Raw genomic sequence first — 6,000 nt, 5'->3', positions numbered from 1 at the left:
CCAGGGAGTCAGGCATTTGAGAGGATTACTGTGTCAACACTTCTGTAATCCTCTGATATGTATCCTTTGATACCTACAGTTCACAGAAGCTGTTAATAGACCAAAACACACCCACAAATGACCTTTGTGTATTTCTCTTTCTTGAACACATGTACATCCATGGCTGATTCATGTCAATGTATGGCAAAAACCACTACAATACTGTAAAGTAATTAGCCTCCAATTAAAATAAATTATTTTTTTTAAAAAAGACCAATTGCAGGGCATTAAATTAAATAAAGACTTGAAGGACTTAAATTTTTTTTTCTAAATTCCATATATATGCATTAGTATACTGTATTGGTGTTTTTCTTTCTGGCTTACTTCACTCTATATAATAGGCTCCAGTTTCATCCACCTCTGCTTGGGATGACCCAGAGGGATGGTATGGTGAGGGAGGTGGGAGGGGGTTTCAGGATGGGGAACACGTGTACACCCGTGGCGGATTCATGTTGATGCATGGCAAAACCAATACAATATTGTAAAGTAATTAGCCTCCAATTAAAATAAATAAATTTAAATTAAAAAAAAGAAATTCAGAAAAGATAATAAAATAAAATAAAGGAGTGAAATAAATTTGCTTTTTGTCCTTTTAGTCTTCTTTTGGCCTCTTTTGTTACATAGAATTTGGGTCAGTGTCAAAAATCTTGAAAATTACTGGAAATGCAAAAAACCTGCTGACTGAGTCAATCAAGAAACTGAATAAAAAATACTTCCATAGAAAAATAGAAACTATATTAGGTATTTCAACAGAATCTAATACAAGGAATTAGTTAAATAAGCAGTAAAAGCAAAAAGGGAACACTGAGGCAACAAAGAGGCCCAGGTCAGGTCTCAGAACTCTGAGGAGGGTGCACTGCTCAAGTGATTCTGGCACAACAGAGGACAAAGTGAGGCTAGTTCTGGAGTGCCAAACAAAGGTAGAGACTTGGTCTTGTCATAGCTTCCTGAGCAGTAAACAAAGTGCAGATAATTCTGACATTCATTTGTGGACTGTACATTTTTTCCACCATTCCTTCCATGACTTACTCCTTTTCATTTTTCAGATTTCATCAGGGAGAACTTTCTTGAGCACTTTATTCAAAATACTACTAACACAACCACGTATACAATTTCATAGCATACTCTTTCCTTCAAAATACTCCTCACAATTTATATGTTATTTGTTCAATTATATATGCTTCTCTGTCTCACTGGACTTCAAGTTCCATGGAGTAAGGTCCTGTTTATTTTTAGTCATTTGTATCCCCAGAAATTAACACATTGAAGGCACTCATTAAATGTCATTGAAAAAGTGAATGAACAAATTTCACCAATTTAGCTTGGTGCTAGGAATGCACAAAGCCTAATTTACAAATATACTGTTCTCCTTTACACAGACTGTCTTCTTTGTGCTCTCAAGAACCTACCATATTTAGGGATACAAAATCCCAGCCAAGTTTTAATTTTTTGTGTGTCTTTTAATCTTATTATGATTAATCCTAACATATCTTATGGGGCTTCCCAGGTCACCCTGTGGCAAAGAATCCACCTACCAATGCAGGAGATGTGGGTTTGATCCCAAAGTAGGGAAGATCCCCTGGAGGAGGAAATTCTCCAGTATTCTTGCCTGGAGAATTCTATTGATAGAGGAGCCTGGCAAGCTATAGTCCATGGGGTTGCAAAGAGTAGGACATGACTGAACACATATACACATACCTTATAGGTTTGTTGTAAGAAACAATTAGAGGCATATTTATGAACATACTGTGAAATGCATTAAAAAACACAACAGTGCCCAGCAGCACCACCATCATTGCTATCACAGGGTTTTGGGTTTTTTTTTGGTGGGGAGGGGACAATACACGTAACAGTCTGACATAATCAACGTTACAGGAGCTCTAAAACTTTATGCCAAATATACACAAATGCCAATCAGCCAGTACATATTACAAGGATCCCTGGTATGCAGGGAACAGCTATTTAGTGAACAAACAGACCCAGAGTCTTTATTATTTGAAGCAAATTTTATAATTGAACACTAAACCATGTAGAGAAGCCACATTGTTTCAAGGCCACAGCCCAGAAAAAAAATAACATTTAACATTTTCTTTTAATAGGCTTTCAAAGAGACAGCCAAACATGTTCTTATAGCAAGCCTATGATATTGTTATCCCAAGGATTGAGACTTGATTTGCAATTCACATGATTTTCAATTTCTTATTGTTATGTCCCTCCACCTCCACCTATAACTCTCAGAAACTGTTTCCTGATGCTGCTTTCTGGCTGCCTATGATCCCAAATTGTGTCAGTGATCTCTCAAACTTTCTCTATCCTTCTGAAATAAAAATAATTTGAAGTAGTATAAAGAATAATGGAGTAGGAACCCAGAAATCTGAGTCTAGTCCCAATATTTTCACTGACCAGGTAAACTTTGACTGATTTCAATATTAGAGGCTCAGTTTTCCCATCTGTAATATACAAGAATAAGATTGGAATTGAATCACTAAGAAGACTTTTAAATCTAATATTTGTTCATGTGTATGATTCTAGAAGAAGTTTGCTTTGTTTTATCCCAATATGACCCTTTTCTCTGCCATGTGCTAATATCTGATACTAGGTTGTTTATCAGATAAATCAATACTCATCAATATTCAGCAAACTACTGTGTTACTCTTGCCAGTGAACAGAATGGGTTAACACAGTGAAAACACATGTCTCTTCAAAGAGGACTTTCCCTTGAAGAAAAAAATTTTTTATGTATGTGTGGGAAAGAGACTTTTGGTAAGATGACCTTACTTCTCATGAAGTAAATGCACTTATGAATTGGAAGGGACAGTAATGGTCTAAATCTAATATCTATGACATCACCTCAAAATATCTTGAGCATATAAAAACCAGTAGTCCCTATTGCTCTTAGATAATAGAAATCACTTAATTGTCCAGCTTGTATTATCATTATTGGCTACCATTATAATAGAAAACAATGACAATTGCCCCATTTCTTGACTCTCTGGCCCCAGGTTTCCATGAGAACAAGCAATTCCTATGGCCTGCTGTGCAGCCTGCCTGGGAAGATTTAGGGATTGGAACTACTGATTTCTACTTTTGTGTAGTTGAATGAAGCTGTTAGTGAATATACCCTTTAAGCTGCTGCCAGTCACCTGATCTTTTTTCTTTGTTAAGAAAAACGTGAAAGTGTTAGTTGTTCAGTTGTATCCAACTCTTTGTGAGCCAGTGGACTGTAGCCTGCCAGGCTTCTCTGTCCATGGAATTCTCCAGGGAAGAATACCAGAGTGGCTTGCCATTCCCTTCTCCAAGGGATGTTCCCAACTGAGGGATCAAATCCAGGTCTCCTGCATTGCAGGCAGATTCTTTTATCATCTGAGCCACCAGGAAAGCTCTAATTTGTTAAGAAGTGAAGATTTTTTTTTTTCAAAGTCACTCAGCAAACAAAATGTAGAGTCAAGGAATCCTAATTCCTCTTTCTAATCATTCCCTCTACAAACATTAAGATCCACACACTACCTTCTAAATATTCAGAAACACCCAATTCGGTGCCCTACTGTAGCCTACACTTAACATCCACCAGTTGAATTTCCCTTTTCCTCAGTACAGAACACTCAGCTCAGGAAAGAAGAAAATTAATAAATGGTTATTAGTTAATACTAAGATATCAAAGACTGATAAAGGCAAGATGTCAAAGGAAATTTTCTTAAAGGTATTTATATTTTCAAAGATTAATGCAAACTGTACACTCAAAATATATGGATTTCACTGTATGTAAGTAGAAAGAGAACGAGAGAATTCAGAGAAGAGGAGTTCATGGGCACAGGGAATTAGATGACCTGAGTAAAGCTTCAAATAAAAACACATAAAATTATTGAAATAAAATTAAATGTTAGTAAGTATTACCAAATAAGTGTCACAAGCTTACCGAAAATGACAGACAATTCAGGCCAAGAAATGAGTGAGGGTAGAAACCCAGAGCACTAAAGCTGGCTTTATTCTCTAGGGAATTTAATGAGATTGTTTATTTGTAAAATCATGGGAATCTCAAATGAGGCAAAATTCAAGTGCAAAAAATCCAATAGAAGACCCCATATAAAACTGGGAGAACAAAGTTTACCCCATTGAAGGGTAAACTAGAATTAAACTCACCCCAATACATGAATCATGAACTTCCAGGTGTTCAAGTTGGTTTTAAAAAAGGCAGAGGAATCAGAGATCAAATTGCCAACATCCGCTGGATCATTGAAAAAGCAAGAGAGTTCCAGAAAAACATCTATTTCTGCTTTACTGACTATGCCAAAGCCTTTGACTGTGTGGATCACAATAAACTGTGGAAAATTCTTTAAGAGATGGGAATACCAGACCACCTGACCTTCCTCTTGAAAAACCTATATGCTGATCAGGAAGCAACAGTTAGAACTGTATATGGAACAACAGACTGGTTCCAAATAGGAAAAGGAGTACGTCAAGACTGTATATTGTCACCCTGCTTATTTAACTTATATGCAGACTACATCATGAGAAATGTTGAGCTGGAAGAAGCACAAGCTGGAATCAAGATTGCCGGGAGAAATATCAATAACCTCAGATATGCAGATGACACCACCCTTATGGCAGAAAGTGAATAGGAACTAAAAAGCCTCTTGATGAAAGTGAAAGAGGAGAGTGAAAAAGTTGGCTTAAAGTTCAACATTCAGAAATCTAAGATCATGGCATCTGGTCCCATCACTTCATGGGAAATAGATGGGGAAACAGTGGAAACAGTGTCAGACTTTATTTTTTGGGGCTCCAAAATCACTGCAGATGGTGACTACAGCCATGAAATTAAAAGACGCTTACTCCTTGGAAGGAAAGTTATGACCAACCTAGATAGCATATTCAAAAGCAGAGACATTACTTTGCCAACAAAGGTTCATCTAGTCAAGGCTATGGTTTTTCCAGTGGTCATGTATGGATGTGAGAGTTGGACTGTGAAGAAAGCTGAGCGCTGAAGAATTGGTGCTTTTGAACTGTGGTGTTGGAGAAGACTCTTGAGAGTCCCATGGACTGCAAGGAGATCCAACCAGTCCATTCTGAAGGAGATTAGCCCTGGGTGTTCTTTGGAAGGAATGATGCTGAAGCTGAAACTCCAATACTTTGGCCACCTCGTGAGAAGAGTTGACTCATTAGAAAAGACTGATGCTGGGAGGGATTGAGGGCAGGAGGAGAAGGGGACGACAGAGGATGAGATGGCTAGTTGGCATCACCGACTCAATGGACATGAGTCTGAGTGAACTCCGGGAGTTGGTGATGGACAGGGAGGCCTGGTATGCTGTAATTCATGGGGTTGCAAAGAGTTGGACACAACTGAGTGACTGAACTGAACTGAACTGAACAACCTCTCAATACCCAGAAAGATGAGAAGGAGGACTACAAATTAGATTACCTATCTTGAATTTTGACAATGAGTATAAGAAGAAAACTCCCTAAAAGTTCACAACCATGGCCAGCCCTCGTATGGGTCAATAGCTTCCGTTCACATTAACTGATTTGTCTCTCAAAACTCCAAACCAAGAATTTAGTTGATAGTGGTTTCAGCCTGACAAAAGAAAATTAATTTTTTTTTTTTTGAGAAATCCCCTTCATCCCAGTTCTCAAAAATTTTCCACAGAAAAAATTTTTGAAGAAAACAGGCTGATCGTGAATGCAAAAAGATATTAAATAATTTTGGCAATAAAGCACTATGATCAATAAGTAGCAAAAACAATAGTCAGAAATAATAGAACATCATACATTGGAAGAACTGGACATGGAACAACAGACTGGTTCCAAATAGGAAAAGGAGTACGTCAAGGCTGTATATTGTCACCCTGCTTATTTAACTTATATGCAGAGTACATCATGAGAAACGCTGGACTGGAAGAAGCACAAGCTGGAATCAAGATTGCCAGGAGAAATATCAATAACCTCAGATATGCAGATGATACCACC

This window comes from Bos indicus x Bos taurus, chromosome X, assembly GCF_003369695.1.
Source record: "Bos indicus x Bos taurus breed Angus x Brahman F1 hybrid chromosome X, Bos_hybrid_MaternalHap_v2.0, whole genome shotgun sequence".
In the NCBI taxonomy this organism is placed as follows: domain Eukaryota; kingdom Metazoa; phylum Chordata; class Mammalia; order Artiodactyla; family Bovidae; genus Bos; species Bos indicus x Bos taurus.
Note: the sequence above shows the minus strand (reverse complement) of the source record.